We start from the raw sequence: 18,082 nt of genomic DNA, 5'->3' as shown, positions 1-18,082 counted from the left end.
GTAAAACTGACTAGGCACCTGACTGCAGAACTTAACATGCCAATACGTGTCATATATCATGTGACCATATGTACATTTAGAGGCATAAACACAGAGGGGGCGTGGTGATGCCGTGGTTAGAGCACTGCGCTCTCAACCCAGCGACCAGAGTTTGATTTGGCTGACATCAGTGGGTGAGTGATGTCTGAACCAGTCCTGGGCCCCCCACCTTCGCCAGTTTGCACCGACCAGAATGGTGAAGTATGGTCAAATCTCCTCCAAAACTGGGCCCTGACCCAGCAGTGAATCGACAGAGGGCTGTACATTATACAGTGTGTCATTATTATAAGCGCATAATTTCGACAGTAATAGGAACAGTTGGCATTCCTGAACCCAGTATATATTAAATCAAGGACAGATACAAAATATATAAATAAATCGTTCAGTAATGCACAACGCAGCAGCAATCACCGCACGTCATTTTAATTGAACGCCCGCGTTCATGCGATGGCTGAATTTAGGGTACCGGTCAGCAAGGTGCGTGTAGAGCACCTGGAGTTTTAAACACATCACAAGCACTCATTATTGTATGCAAAACTAGGGGGCAGGGCGGGGGTAGGGTGTGGGGGGGTGACAATATAATCAAGTTAATTGGCTGTCAACCCATTAAAAGACCGTCATTTCTTCACATGATTAGACATGGTCAACACGGTCAGTTCACCGCAATATTACTGCAAAGACCATTATTAAATGCCAAAAAGTGATGTCTTTTTTCACGTTAATATTCACCTGGAGTATACTTATGGGGGCCAGCGGTAATCATAGTCGCATTTACAAATTAAAAGAAGCTGCTGGAGTCCACTATCATCTTCGCAACATTAAGCGGCATGTATAAACTGAATATACTAATTTAGTGGAATATTTATATTTGTAGTAACATTTTAATTAACGTCCCACATCCTTGGCGCAGATCCAGAATGCTGTTTTGGAAACACGCACAGACTCTCCGTGATGCGGATTTCTGCATCAACACGTGGTGGCCCACTTAGTGGCATTCAAGCAGCGTGCCCAACAAACGCCTCATCAGCGAGCCCACCACCACACTGCACAGCTTCCAAAATACACAGCTCATCCGCGAGCCCACCACCACACTGCCCAGCTTCCACACTACGCAGCTTCCACACTACGCAGCTCATCAGCGATCTCACCACCACTCTGCCCAGCTTCCACACTACACAGCTCATCAGCGATCTCACCACCACTCTGCCCAGCTTCCACACTACGCAGCTCATCAGCGAGCCCACCACCACACTGCCCAGCTTCCACAATACACAGCTCATCAGCGAGCCCACCACCACTCTGCCCAGCTTCCACAGTACACAGCTCATCAGCGAGCCCACCACCACACTGCCCAGCTTCCACACTACACAGCTCATCAGCGAACCCACCACCACACTGCCCTGCTTCCACACTACGCAGCTCATCAGCGAACCCACCCCCACACTGCCCAGCTTCCACTATACACAGCTCATCAGCGAGCCCACCACCACACTGCCCAGCTTCCACAGTACACAGCTCATCAGCGAACCCACCACCACACTGCCCAGCTTCCACACTACACAGCTCATCAGCGAGTCCACCACCACTCTGCCCCGCTTCCACAATACACAGCTCATCAGCGAGCCCACCACCACTCTGCCCAGCTTCCACACTACACAGCTCATCAGCGAGCCCACCACCACTCTGCCCCGCTTCCACTATACACAGCTCATCAGCGAGCCCACCACCACTCTGCCCAGCTTCCACACTACACAGCTCATCAGCGAGTCCACCACCACTCTGCCCCGCTTCCACTATACACAGCTCATCAGCGAGCCCACCACCACTCTGCCCAGCTTCCACACTACACAGCTCATCAGCGAGCCCACCACCACACTGCCCAGCTTCCACACTACACAGCTCATCAGCGAGCCCACCACCACACTGCCCAGCTTCCACAATACACAGCTCATCAGCGAGCCCACCACCACTCTGCCCAGCTTCCACACTACACAGCTCATCAGCGAGCCCACCACCACACTGCCCAGCTTCCACAATACACAGCTCATCAGCGAGCCCACCACCACTCTGCCCAGCTTCCACACTACACAGCTCATCAGCGAGCCCACCACCACTCTGCCCAACTTCCACAATACACAGCTCATCAGCGATCTCACCACCACTCTGCCCAGCTTCCACAATACACAGCTCATCAGCGAGCCCACCACCACTCTGCCCCGCTTCCACACTACACAGCTCATCAGCAAGCCCACCACCACTCTGCCCTGCTTCCACACTACACAGCTCATCAGCGAGCCCACCACCACACTGCCTGGCTTCCATCTTCCAAGGAAATAATGGGGAGTGCTTCATTGGATCTGCTAAAACCACAGAAGATGCGATTACCTGGTGCGTAAGTGGAACATCCAAGATTCCAGTGTCTGACTGCGGCTACACACACCGAATCATTGACCAAAGAACATCGCACAGCGCCAAATATATAAATTGATAGGTGGAGTATCTGCAATTAACACGCTCTCAGGCAAAGCGACTGAATGGATAAATCACTTTGAAGTGCTTCTCTATACGTTGCTCTTCATAAGCCATACACATCATTATCATCATCATGATCCCATTTGTCAATCCACTGTTGGATGAAGGCCTCCCCGTGCCATGATGATCATGAGGGTAATTTCACCATACTTCACCATGCTAGTCAGTGTCGGTTGGTGAAGGCAGAAAAGATCATAGAAGTACAGGACAACGATGTAAAGGCAGTCTCCAGGTTACGATGGTACCATTTACGACGATCCGAACCTACGAAGTTTACATAATGCCACCATTGATCGATTTATGGCACAGAAACTTAATTTACGACGCATCTCCCAACATAACTCGGAACACATTGGCACAGAGTCTGGTTTCTGATGTGACTTGGTGGTGAAGCTTTTGATTGTGTCAAGTTTTTTTTGTGCGTGTAGATTTCTACCTATTAAACTCTGTTAAACATACTGTCTGGTTCTTTCGGTAAAGTCACGTAGATAGACGCAATAATAAAAGAAAACACGACGTTTCGGTCGCAACACAAGCGTCCGTCTTCAGGTGAGAAAGAAAGATCTGCTGTTGTGGCTTTATATAGGCATGGGAGGGGGGGGAAGGGGGAGGAAGACGTTTGGCTGTAGGAGTTCACAGGGGCGAGGGGGGGAGGGTTTGTGGCGTGCATGGACGGGTGGGGCTGGAGAAATTGTTAAATATGGCTGATAAAAAATAAATAAATAACACATCGGCAAGTGATGTTTCTACTAGGAAATAGGGTCCGATTTACGACGACTTGATTTGCGACGGGGGATCCAAGAACGCATTGTGTTGTTAAAGCGGGGACCGCTTTTACCGCACTTTGCTGGCCACCACATACCCCACAGCACCAATGACAACCCGTTTTAAGGATGGTGGTCACCCATCCAAAGCACTATCGGGCACAACTCTTTTTCACATCCGAGTGCTCATTAAATTGAGTGTATTCCGCGTGAATTGGTAATAGGCACATGCATACGATACATACAAATTATACCTACGCAATTCAAAGCATGTATTGTCAATTTTAAGTATTGATGTTAATCAATTAATCGATGTATAATTTCTCCCATAATATTGAAACCGTATTGCAATAACTGACTTGTAAAACACATTAGTAAGTGAATCTCATTGGCATATTTTAATAGCTAATGTATTATTCTGAAGGAAATTTGATCTTTCTGTTAATATAGTATATTTATGTATGTTGATGCACATGGCTATTAATTGTCATATGTTTTCTTGCCTGTACTGAATGGCAGTCATATTCATGGCATTCTAAAAACACGACAAGATATTGATGAATCTCTGCAGTCACGAAAGCTTTAAATCGAAATTTAAGGTATTGATGCTACGACATTTGTTCACACGTTCAGTTTTGATACAAATATTCCCCCTCGAACACTCTTCTAAACCTAACCAATTTAGACAGGATTCCTTATCTGCCAGTCTTATCCCTTTGCCCACCTGCTATTGCATAATTTAGTATGTCTGACCTTCCTGAAACTACATGTAATGGTTTTAAAGCATATAATGAAATAATGTATATTCTTTAAACAACTCTAAAAGCAGTGACCCAGGTAGAACACTGGATAGCAATGCATATATTCATAAGAGAATTTACATTTCTTGATCAAGATGAAAGCCCATGTAGATTGTGTGAAACCACAATAATATTTTTTTTGTAGATAACGTAATTTCATTTTATAGATGTACATGCCCTCGCAAAGTGGTATAGGCTACATGTTTACATTTTAGCTTTAAACTCATATATGCAACATGCCACATATTTGGTAGTCAAGCAAAAGATTTTCCCATATATATTGTGTCCTTGCACTATTACATTGTGTGAAATATATCCACTCAGCAAATATAAAAATATTAAATCTTAAATCTTTGCCTGTAGGCTGTAAACACACGTGCCTTATCAAAATGTGCTTTGTCCAGCACTATGCTACGTTTTGCAAAGCAGAATTAAGTAAAGAAGGATTACTGAAAATCCCTATAGAATGTTATTTTAGATATTAACATTATGACTTTGAAGATGCAATTCCTCTACTGTACCTCTAAAAAAGACGGCCAACCATGTAGAGCCAGTGACTTGATGTGTGCAGCAAGCACAGGTTAACCCAGGGTTCATAATACCGTTGTTTTGGGCTGGATTACATAAATATAAATGTGTGGTGTATTCAACGGAGACACACACTTGAACTTGGAGGCAACACGTTTATTTTACAACCCCAACAGGGTAACTACATAACGCACAAAGATAGTGAACTCTACCCCAACAGGGTAACTACATAACCGGATCAGGCCAGTAACGTCCTGCCGGACCCACGATACCGAACGTGACGACCAAAGACTGAAGATCGAGGAGACGTAGCCCGGTGGGTTGATTCCAGAAGACAGCCGCGATCGCTCTCGGGACTTCCCTTTTATGCTCCCGAGCGTGGCCTCGCTCCGCCCTCGGCCACGTCCCCTTCTGGCTCTTGCCAGAAGGTTCTCGACCAAGCATCACGTGTCCCTCGAGCCCCCTTTTGGGCCCCCCCAGACTGTCACGTCCTTACTTGCCCTCTCTCTGACCGTCACCAGAACCATGCCCTTTAGGGCCCGCTTGCATGCCATGTCCACTCTGGTGCCAGAGAGAGGCTCAAGATGCACAGTTCCACTATTGTGACAGTAGCTGGTGCTAAACACCAGAGTGACTCCATTCACGTCGCTACAAATGTGTCGTAGTCCCACCTCCACCCAACACAGCCAATTAGTAAGGTTTGTCATGTGAACAAAACGTGCCAATTAGTTACCACTTCAGCACACCGGTGTGTTGGAGATTAAATCCACAACATTTACAATTTGAGTACGACTATTCTCTGGTGATTACAATCAGCTCGCCAGAATTGTGAAGACATCTTCCTGATTCAGAACCCAGAGGCGTTAATGATCATAATCCCTGCATCTCTTGAGGAATGCCAGTGAAGACATCAGTTTTACCTGATGAATGCAGAGTGTCTAAATTTTTCTGGTTTTAAGAAAAATATTCCCCCCATAACACGTAGGATTTTGCGGCCAATCGAGTAAGGTTATGAATATATTAACGCTCCCTGGGTTCTTCGTACTTGTAGGCACACAGTGATGACATCAACTTACTCTATGTAAGACCGGAAACAGGAAGATGTCTTCGCAATTCTGGATATTGCCTGACGAAGCTGGTTGTAATCAGTAGCGAAACGTCGCACTCAAATTGTAAATGTTGTGGTTTTACTCTCCAACACACCGGTGTGCTAAAGTAGTAACTAATAGGCACGTTTTGTTCACATGACAAACCTTACTCATTGTCTGTGTCGGGTGGAGGTGGGTTTACGACACATTTACATTTATGCAATATAACCACAAAAAACTGTATTATGAATAATATTGAATACGAAAGCTGACGTGTTAAATTAACCCAGTGTACCTGCTATGGCATTCTTCATGACCCACCGCGGTACACCTTCTCCCTTTCACCTATGTTCTCTATTCAGAACAAAAAAGTTTGTTACGTACATTCATGCAACGAATTATTACAAAACATGTGACGGTGCTTGCTCATATTAATATGGACACCTTGTGTGTGTGTGATCCCCAGTGACTTCGAGAGGGGTCTTCATTTTCACGAGTTCTTTCGACATCATGTGGGACCTGTTCAGCAATCATCAGGCACGTGAAAGGGTATAACAAGTTGATTTGCATTTGAACGGAAAAGATTGATAGGTGGGGGAAGGATTGCTGCCGTGGGACTCGAGACCTGGAGTTTTGGGAATCCTGGTTTAACCGCAAACAGCTACAGCGGTGACCAGATTAATTGTCAGGAAAAAGCCACATCTGTAGGAAGCATCAACCAGTTAAGCAATTGGAATGAAGGGGCACAGCACTGTCCAAGTTACGAGAAGTAACCATTAATATTAATGGTTACAAAAATAAACTGTTCCACGTTGCTAGATAATATACAGTTGACGCCGTAATTGCCAAGGGCGTCCAAGTCCACTCATTGATTCAGGAAAAGCAAAGCATTTTCCCTTTGGTTATTAAAATGGAAATATAACGGTCCCCGCTCAGAGTAATGGTGTTGGGATTTTATAATTGCATGACAACAAGGGGAATTGACTTTAAATAGAATGAAGTGAATGTGGTTATTTGTGTGGATGCACTGTTATTGTGGATTGCAAGTGACAATAAGGAAGAGGGTGACAATTTAGAGCTGCATTTCATCTGGACGAAGGACCTTGGGCCAAAGAAATTGACAGCTGTACATCTTGCTGTCAATTCAGGCAATTATATTTTAACAAGCATTGCACCATATGTAACGAGAACCTGCCATTATTTTAATACACTTATTCCAATGCAAGTCAAATGTAATATACCTTTTTTAATACGTCAAATGTATTGCGATTCATTATTTTGCAAGAGAGATCTTGTTCATGGCAAGGTGTCAAAATGTCCCATTTCTCAAAATCGTAATGGGACAGTGCTCAGCTCCATTTATGGCCCTGAACTAGTAGTGGAAATTACACATTCTCATGCCAAGTGCCAACTATTATATGGGGGCAGTTATCTTTTTATAATTCAGCTATGTGTTTCATAATTTGGTTTTAAATATTTTTCGGTGATGTTGGATGAAGAGGTGCAGATTCACGTAAGATAGCAGAAAAAAACATAATTCTCTTTCATAGATGTGTTGTTTTAATCTCGCCTGTGTGGGCGCCATGATGGCAAAATGTTAGCTACCTTGCCTGGTATACAGGAGGTCGTGGGTTCGGTCCCGACCCTGATGCCTTTCTATTTGGAGTTTGCATGTTTTCCCTGTGGCCGCATGGATTTATTCTGGGTCCTCTGGTTTTCTGTCTACATTTAGAAAAATGTGTTTAGAGTTTTTGGCTGCATTAAATTTTCACGTGATAAGCCACTTCGTTGAGCTATCATTTGTGGCCAGGTCGCTTCTGAAAAAAAGCCATATAGGTTTTTAGCTTTTTTAAAATGAATAATTCTAAAACGTCTGCTTCGCAGCAGGTAGTATAATTTGCTAATTGCCAGCATACATTACTTCAGAGATCCCTTCATGTGACGTCAAATGGCACCTTCCCATATACCTTGCAATAAATATCTTCTTTCCATAGAAGGCAAACAAAGTTTCAGATTTTGAAGCTTTGTCAAATTAAGTCACAAAAACTAATGTAATATGATGGATTTTTTCCCAACACTGTCATTGGTGATCAGGGTAAAACCATGAACTTGCTACATTTGAGAACCCGGTCATACCGGACTCTGAGGGAACATTTTTTAAAATTCAACTCATTCAGCCACAATTGCTTTTATATCCCAACTGCTATTGCATAATTTAGTAGACCTGACCTCCCTGACACTGCATGTCATGTGGTTTCAGCAAAAAATGTTGCAAGGATTTTAATTATTTTAACCACCTTAATTGCAGTAAATCAACAGAAAGGTAACACTGGGTAGCCATGCTTCTGGTCATGAGTGCATTTTATTTCCTTCATCCAGGTAAGAGTCCCTGAATATTTTCATCTTTTTGGAATGCACAAATGAGAAACCAAAATATATGTTTTTATAATATGCATTTGTAACAGCTTATAATTAATATAAGCATGTATAAAGTCATTGTTATATGTATATACGTTGTATAAACATACATATACAAGTTTAGTCAATACATACTGCATGTGACTGTTGCTTGCTACACACATCCCGAGTGACATAGCGCTGATAAAAATGAACGTGGACTTTTCTCCGTACGTCCCAAATGATGTAGAGTGCCCTTTATTTGAGTCAGCACTTTCTCCATTATGTGGAATGTGTTTAACAATCATCAGGCATGTTCAAGGTGCCTGAAACCCGGATTCAGCGTGGTGGTTCAGTACTTTGATCACCAAGTCACCTGGCATCTTGATGTGCTTTTATCAAGGATTTACGATTTTAAAAAATGTAATACTGAGTGTCTGAAAACGGGCACATATATGTGTGTGTGTCTGCTAATGCAGACACTGAGTAATGCAGACACTGCTAGCTGATATAAAATGTCCAAATGTTTTCACCACATTGTAAAGTGCGGTCTCTAAAAATAAAAGAATTCAGTCAATGTCAGTCAAACCTTTTTCCAATTCCAGCTTGCTCACGCAGTTGCTTGTCCTCTTCTAAATTGTCCATTATTTTGTTCCCAATGATCATCGTGAACAATTTATATTTGTCTGCTTGGAGGCTAATGGGTCTGTAAGTGTCCACGTCGCTTCTGTCTGCCTTTTTGAAAAGAAGAATGATCGAGGCATCGCTCCAGAATTGAGGCATTTTATTTCGATGTAAATGTTTAGTAAATATGTCAGTTTATTTTGTTCCAACGGTTGGCCCTGCTATGTTGGTAATGTCTACAGTTATTTCATCTGGATTTTCACAGCTCTCCCTTATTTTATACCACGAACGGGAGTCTCCAATATAAGTGTGGAAACCGTTACTTGCTATTCATCTGTAAAATGATTTGAGTACCGGGATATACTGTGTATATATATTTTTAAAAACCCATTCGACATTTATACGTTTATTCCACTAATTTTGGGGTTCTAAATATTGGTGTTAAGGTGCCACCTTTTCTTCCTTAGGAATAACAATTGTGGAAGGACCACTAATAAACCTCCCTTTTTTCAGCGTTCGTGCTTGCGGTGCCATCTTCAATCATTTTTGTGTTGTGTTCTCTGATTTATTTCCTCATTTATTTCCTCACCGTTTTACAGAGTGTTTATACGTACACAGTGTGTATACATACACATATATATAAATGATTAATGTCCCCTACCACCAAAGCAGTGTGCAGTATCCGGTCTGCTGGTTGCCAGGGTAACTGCACGTGGTGTGTCCCACCAAATAAAAGCCCATTAGGTGGCCATTTATCCTGTAAAACACGGGATCATCACACATTTGCACAGGGCACTTGCGATCCCGTATTGGTGTCATATTGAAATGTCAAACGTTCCATGCAATCCCATCTCAACACCACAGTCCTGGTCAGATGGCAAACAAAACAATCAAAATAAAAAATATATAAATTAAGAGAAAGCTGTTCACCCTCACAGCATCATTTCATTAGCTTCAATAAGCACATTTCATTGGTAGCGTGTGGTCTGCGACCTGCCCGTAATAGCAGAATAACGGTGACAGCATCCGTCATGGTCCAGTGCCATTAGCAATCAAATGCAACCTGAAAATCCTTTTCAGTCCTCCGCAAATAATATATGACAACACGCAGCATATATATACCGTACAGCTAGACTATAAAACATTTATGATAGATGCTCTGAGATTAATACAACATTTTATGCAGGAAAACGTGCTTTTCATTCATGATACATTCGAAATCGTATCCTATGTGCCCTGTGCTCATGTCCGTCGGTGCATGCTGTATCAGCATGCCGTCCCTCCAGATACACATGTAGCGTGTGGTGGAAGTGGGCAGATGTTGCGCAAGGATCTGAATCGGTTGCCTTTACAGCAACTTAAGCCCCCTAAACATGTATTAATAATAGGAGTGTATCTACAGAAAATTTTATTGAAGAAAAAAACGTAGAAGCTTGTGCAAAAATAGAGTCGTGGGTAATTCAACAATGTGTTGCTGTGTCGTTTATACCAGACAAACAAGTTGGATAAGTATCCTGCAGGTCAAATATATTATCGACCTCTAATTGGATTTTATCGAAGACATCAGCATTAATGTCCAACACTCCACGAAATAAATAAGACCTCAGTGTCTCATCAAAGGAAATATATCCTTGCATTATGGTACCACCTTGTAGAATGGAGTTCACCAATAGCGAGATTTTTAGTGTGTTCATTTGACGAGATCAAATGGGTATTTGCTCAGTAAGCTGGTCCTGAAGTGAGGCTGCCACACACTCAGCCGCATGTGTATGTATGTAGAGCTTCTTTTGCACCGTACGTAGCCACCCGCGCTAATCGGAGTTCTAAAGGAATGCGTTTTCAATCTAAATTTAAGTCGAGATTTCGGAAGTTGTGATGGGTCAGCTCTAGGAATGGCTTATCAGCCTAATGGCCAGCTGCAAAGTGGCCCAATTTAATCTCCATTATGACGGCAGTTTATGAGATTAACCCTATTAACACGTAGGCTTTCGCGAGCAATATCATCCATAATAGAGGGTTTTTTGGGTTAGATCGGGTAAATATATAAATGCGTCGTTAAAACCTGCCACCACCCGACACAGCCAACTAGTACGTAAAAAGAACATACCAATTTGTCACTAGTACAGCATACACATCTGTTATTGTAGAATCAATTCAATATTCGTGTCAATATAGTATTTAAACTGTTGATCTTTGTTGTATTCAAATTATGGACTGGTGCAGAAAATATGAGAAATTTCCATTCATTTCTTTACTCGTGTTTCTCAAATACTGAAGCTTTTATTTCGATTCCTTTTATAAATAAAAAACTCGCAAAGTTTAATTTACTTATTTAAAATTAGCACATATAGTCGTGTGTGTGTGTGTATCCTGAGTAAGTGCCACATCTCATAGGACATGCTGCTGCACTCTGAGGCTAAAGAAGGAATTTTTAATTATTATTTGTCTGTGAGTGATACACTTGCATATATATACACACATACTATATATGTATATATACACATATGTGCTAAATGGAAAGTGCAAGGAGCTATTAACGTGGCATCCTTGATTCAATTCCTGGCCTTGCACATCATTGGCATTTGGTATTTGACTCTGTCCTGGCTTTCAGTCTACGCATACATAATACATGTGTTATATCCTGCTACGTAATACATATATAGTAGTAGAATATAACACATTTATATATATATATTGCTGGTGTCACTAAGTCAAAGCTTTTAAGCTTGCGGTGAGAATCACGCTACTACTATAGGGAGCAATTATTCATTGATTGTGCAGAAATCATTCCACTCCAGGGTGATGGCCTTGAGGGGTAAAGGGGCACTCAGATGGAGTTGCAACGAGCTCAGAATGTTCCGGCGAGGAAGTGAACAGACTCCTGTAATGACTAATTTCTTCTGAATGTCTGAATTTGGTATCAGAAGGAGATGTGGAGTGGCGACGTGCAGGATTACTGCAGATTTTAGCAGCAAATGTCGTAACGTCGGCATCGCCACTGGTGGATAATCTCAATTCCTACACTGTGTGGACAATTAAAATGCAGTATGGCAAATGCTCTGTATTGGGCACGTGTGCATCAATCCAATGTGCTTTTCACATAGGATTTCTAAACAAAGTGCACAACGCTGCAACTCTGAATAATATTTGCATACATATTACCATAACCTTACATTAACAAAACAGATTTCGTTGTTACAACTTAAATTGAAGTACACTACATTCATTTATATTCACTAAAGTTTATTAACACTTGCCACTTTCATTCAGAACACCATCAACTACTATATACATTTTTTTTTTTGTGATTTGCTTAACTTTCCTATACTCTGCACTTACGTTGTGTTTTTGTATTGTTTGTTGTTGCAACTTTCTGACCCGCCCCTACAGGACATCTGTTAAAAAGAGCTTCATAGCTCATCGGATTCCTTCAGTGTAAATACCGATTCTGATTCTGCTTAACAATCCTCGGCGAAATGCGCATGCATTGACGCGTACGTGCACAGGCACAGTGAATTAATTTGCTCCCGTGAACAAAAGTGAGGCAAGTAGCCATGTAAGTAGCTACAAGCGAAACGACAACCCGTGCGTAGTGTGAGCATACCTCGCCAATGCTGTGTGCAGCAGTGGATGGAGCCTGGACGAGGCAGACAATGGGCAGCAGCGCCATGCCCGATGGGAGAGCATTGCTGCTCGAGGCCAGGTGAACTTGTTTGCGGGTGTACACAACGGCAAGCGGAGAAGCCAACAGCGAACAATTTTCGATTTAAAGCTTTCGTGACTGCAGGGATTCATCTTCTTGGTTCTTTCGGTAAAGTCACGTAGAAGGGAAGTAATAAAATAATAAACATTAACATAATAAAATAATACCGAAAGAACCAAGAAGAAAACAGCGAACAATTTGTCCTGCAGAGCTCCGGTGTCTCCAACACTGCAGGACGAGTAACTGATGTGGCCTTGACGTGGCTTGGGAGTGAGCAAATCGCATTCGCTGAATACGATTCCATTTACAATGGAGGTTGTACGCAAACGTGCGAAGACGAACTGTTCTGTCAAGAAGTCCTTGAGACTACCAGATGTGGACTTTATTTGATTCAGCGAGTGGTTTCACATTCAGGCTTGTGAATAGTGCATAAGATACATGTGGACTCATGCGGAATGCATAGGCTTGTACGGAATGTGTAAGCAAACTCCCGTGCACTATTATTTGGGAAATAAAGTAAATGTGTTTCTTCTTCGAATGCTTTCTATCCGTTAGGCAGTCATTTTGCACACTGGGATGGTGTGGTACCACACACACACATTGGGTGTCCACAAAGTCACGGTGCATGAAAACAAGATAATGTCCCGCTTTTCGAACACCCTCCCTGTGCTGCCCTCCATTCCCAGCATGCAGCTGGACAAATTCTTCCAAGTGTGGGTGGCTGCTCACTGCAAAAACAGTTCCACACAGCTGTTCAGAGTTCTCAATATTTGTCAATCTTAAGCGTGAAGTATTCCCCTTGATAATTCCCCAAAGGGCTATGGTTAGGTCTCTGTTTCACGGTCGTGGACCCACACACTTGCTACGAGTCTTCCCTCTGTTGTTAAATTTGCTCATGTCTGCCATGTTCAAACCCCACCTGGAAAAGCGGTAAATAAAAAGAACATTAATATTTGATGGAATGGGACTGTTGTGGCCACCCTTTATGTACGCTTGTACATACACACTAATGGCAAGGGCACACATGTGGGAATTTAAAAAAAACAGGGAATCCAATCCAGCGATTTAATTCAAACAACCAAGGTTCCTCTGCAATATAGCACACAACATGCAAGTCTTCACTTTTTGTATTTAATACGAGAGGGTGTCCAAGAGATACTTTGTTTTAATGACATATTAAAAAAATTTCATTTTAAAATATAAGCCTCCCCTGTGTATATTAACTCAAGAACATAAAACAACCTCAAATTTAAATTCCATCTTCCTGAAATTGTAGGGTTTTATTTTACATAATGGTAGCTTTTATCTTTTTTTAAAACGCGTGATTTTAGTATTACATTCAAGTCGTTATATCAGCTATTGGAAAGGGATGAGCGGAAGTTGGCAACATTGTGTGTGGTGGCACCTCCGACGAACACGGCTTTGCTACGTACGGTGCGAAAGAAGTCCAACATACATACGAGTAGAGCGTGTTGGGGCTGCAATACCGAATAGCTCTGCAGCTGATTGCTCCGTTTCCATGACCATTGGCAAGCTGGCTTGGTGGCCCAGGATGAACAGCTTAACTTGGATACGTGTCGTGTCCTAATGCTGTGTGAGCCATGAGGCTCTGTGGTCTTCACCCCGCTGACTCCATCTCCACCGCCCCATCCATTACGTAGCATTATTATTTTAAAACAAATAATTGTACGTCATGTGTTTGTAACAACACACAGCTCTGAAGTTTAACTGCGTGAGAAATTCCGTTGCCGATGCATCCTTTCTCCACTTTCACTCTGCAGTGTCACGGCTGGTTCTGAAGGTGGCCCTATGTGAAAGCACGTGGCTTCCTTCTGAAATAAAGCTACACGGTCCACTCGCAAAGGTCGTTTGATGCCTGGTCGAACCTATATGGCTACTGTTAGGAATCTGGGCAATCCTCAATAGACAAATTTGTGAAATGTCCGAGCTTGCGTCCAACTGGCCATGAAAGTACAGCACGTAAGTTTATATATCTATATATGATAATGTGAATGCCGATATGGCATTAATTTCACAGGGAAGTGGTGGCGCCGTTGGATAGTATGCTGCCCTATGACCCTGGCGACTTGGGTATGATTCACAGCCACAGTCAACATCAGCGGAGGGTGATATCTGGAGTGGTTCTGGCTGACCCCTTCATTAACACACAATGTCAAGCAGGGTAAAATATGATCAAACAACTCCTTGATTTACACAGTGTACGGAGGTCTCCATCCAGCAGTGGATTGAATGAAAAAGGGTTAAAAATATTTTTTATTTGTCCTGGTAACTTAGTATTTGTGACTTTTTAATGGATGACCGGAGTGACAGCTTTGTCAGATAGGCCAGGGGTGTGTGGAGGGGCAATGCTGTGGTTTAAATTATTCTGCACAGAAACCTGCATGGAATCAAATATTTAATTGGTTGCCACTCTATTGCATTGTACATTAAATAATAATATAATCATTTGCATACCCGTTTCAGTCTACTGGTGGATGAAGGCCTCACCAAACCCTGTTGGTCATGAGGAGAGTTTGACTAGACTTCACCACACAGTCACGTAGGTAAAACATTAAGATAAATTAAATCACGACGTTTCGGAAGCAACACAAGCCTCCGTCATCAGGTGTGGAGCGGTTACACCTGATGACGGAGGCTTGTGTTTCTTCCGAAACGTCATCAGGTGTGGAGCAGTTACACCTGATGACAGAGGCTTATGTTGCTTCCGAAACGTCGTGATTTAATTTATTTAAATTTTTTGCCTACGTGACTTTACCGAAAAAACCAAAGAGTATGAATCCTTGCAGTCACGAAAACTTCAAATCTAGAATTCACCGCACAGGTCAGAGCGGATTGGTGAAAGGTGGAGGTGGTGGCCAGGACCAATTCGAATATAATTTGCTACTGATGTTAGCTGTGGCCAGGAATTGAACTCAAGTTGTTGAGTTCAGACTGCAGTGCACTAATCACTGTACTATTACATAGACTAACATATTAATCTGTATTAAACCCCCTTACCAATAGGCATCGTTATTTATTATGCTGTATGTCATTTTAAGTAACCTTATAGCAGTATGCACTCCGCAATGTATTTTCTACAAGCAGGTGATCTTATTTTGTTAAATGTTTAATCATTTTAAAATGATGAAGTGCTCAGAAACACATGGCTGTTGACGAAATAGGTTTATTCATTGGTTTTATTGTTCAACTATAAAACTATCCTGTCTTCTCAGAGATAACAGAGATTGCTGTGGTCTGTGGTTTTATCAGACCATGCTAATGGTTGGAGAATAAGCATGGGCACTTGGATGGTTAATGATTGTGTTTCAAAGCTTGGGCTTGGAATGGGTACAGATAGGATCTCTCTCACAGATCACAGCAATTTCCTGCTTCATCTCATTGGAGGCTTTGCCATCTTTTTGGCTCTAAAAATCAAACGTGTCCACCATGGGATAAAAAAATAATAATCCGTTATTGATGTTTAGAATGCCTACCAACATTATTGAATAAAAATGCAACTAAAAAAATACGTTGGGCAGCTATTAATATATAAGTATGATTGTCTTGAGCCAATATGAATTTTAACCAGAAAATATTGGGGAGAGGTAACCGATATTCATTGAGTACATGTATAGAGCCTAAAGAGATCATTCAAAGATGAAATTAATAACATCAACATGAGAATGGCTTACTTTGATGTCAGAAGTATTACGCCTATAATGTTGAAAACTAAGAATCACGCAGTTGGAAGCTCAGCATAGGATCTCACAGTAATTTGTAGGAAATAAAATATCTAATTGGAAGCATGGCCGTTAATTGTAACGACGTGATGCTGGTTTTCCATCTAAACGTAGCTCTATTTTTGAGCAAATCCACAGTTACTGTACTTCTATGCCGTTCATTTGCGGTCAGCATGAAACTGACGGTACCGCACAAAATCAACAGAAGCTTAAAAGCACCCAGAGCACATTGCATTTTATGGAGCCCAGAACAGACTAGTGGCATTTACTGCTGGGCTGTGGCAGGCCCGTTAGGCTTTTACAAGGCCATAAATGTTTCCTGTCGGGGAGGATGAGTACAAAGGCCAGCACCATCCTCTGAAATCAATATGGTTTTCTAAATCTACAGCCTCACTTGCAGGGTTTACAACTGATTGTTTGATTATTTGTTGGCTTAGAACTTCTATGAAACAATAAAAAAAGTAGTGCGCTTTGAAATAGCATTGTTCTTCGATGATGATTTGCATCAAGGCCTTTGCCTGTGATAATCTTTATTTCCAGATAAAATCAGAGAGCGATAAAAAAAAGAACATGATTGCCGTTGCACATTATATGTTCCCTGTAGTTTAGACCCTTTCAACTTTATGCAATGACTGGAAAATGGGGGGCATTGGTTCACGTCGACATTACCCACAATAGCACGCAGCCATCAGAGTCAAACCTTTATGGAAAATTATTAGTGTGATATCGGCAACGCCACTATCTTAGCAGGGTCTTCCTGCCATTTTAATGTGTTTATGTGGGTGGCTGAACACGTGAATTTGCTCTTCTACAGCCAATGATTGTGGTGCACATGATAGTTTTGGTGATCTCCCAGCTAAATTGTGCTGTTCTCTGTGTGAATGCATTGCCTAATACACCGATATAATCTTGCCCATTATTTCCACAAGAACGTCTCACCGAGTCGCAAGACTCACTCTTAGGTGGGCTTTGCAATGGAATGTGTGTCTAATTCCGTCAATGAGTGTTAAGCAATACATTGTTTAAGTAAAACGAAACTTTACACTTTGTCTGCATCGCTTATAATGTGCATGGCTTCGAGCATTTCATGTAATACCTGTATCCTGCACTTCCAGTTAGCACGGTTGGCTACGTACGGTGCGAAAGAAATTCAACATACATACATACATGCTTAGCTATGTGCATCAATCCGTGTGCATGTGTGTGCTTTCAGGACGGATGGCATAATGGCTAACGCACTGCACTATGATGTTGGTAATCCACACTCTTTTAAAGTCTGTGCACATCAGTTGTAAGCGGTATTTGAAGCAGAACTGGGTCTCCTCTGAAGCAACTCAGTCTTTAACGAGTCACTCACTTGGTGTAGGTGAACATCAGCACTGAGGAGAGAGAGAGAGGCGATGTATTGATGACACTACACATCCATTTGGTGTACCGACCTGAATAGGTGACACCTTTATCCTTTACTTCAACGGAGTAAAGACAGTTTTATGACAGATGGCTACACGTGTATTTCTTATATGTGTGCACACGCTCTTTGCTTATGCCTTAGTTAAACCCCCTTGGCGAAGAAGAAGCAACTGAAAATGAAACAGTCCCAAGGGAAAAGCATGTATGTTGGTACATCTAAACCTCTCAAATAACATTGTCCTAGAAAATCAATCTGAACTTCATGGCTTCGCGCGTTTGGGGTGGGAAGCCTCCTCCGTTGATCATCAAGAGCCTCCGGTTTATTGACAGTGCTAGTTTCCAGCAAAACTCAAGAGACAAATTAGCCTGAGTCCTTTATTTCTGCTTCCGACAATGTGTCAATTGCTGCTAGTTTGACAGGGGCATCCAGAGATATCCCCACCACTTATAAAAATGT

The sequence above is a fragment of the Lethenteron reissneri genome, chromosome 24 (assembly GCF_015708825.2).
Source record: "Lethenteron reissneri isolate LAM-NWPU_2019-01 chromosome 24, ASM1570882v1, whole genome shotgun sequence".
In the NCBI taxonomy this organism is placed as follows: Eukaryota; Metazoa; Chordata; class Hyperoartia; order Petromyzontiformes; family Petromyzontidae; genus Lethenteron; species Lethenteron reissneri.
Note: the sequence above shows the minus strand (reverse complement) of the source record.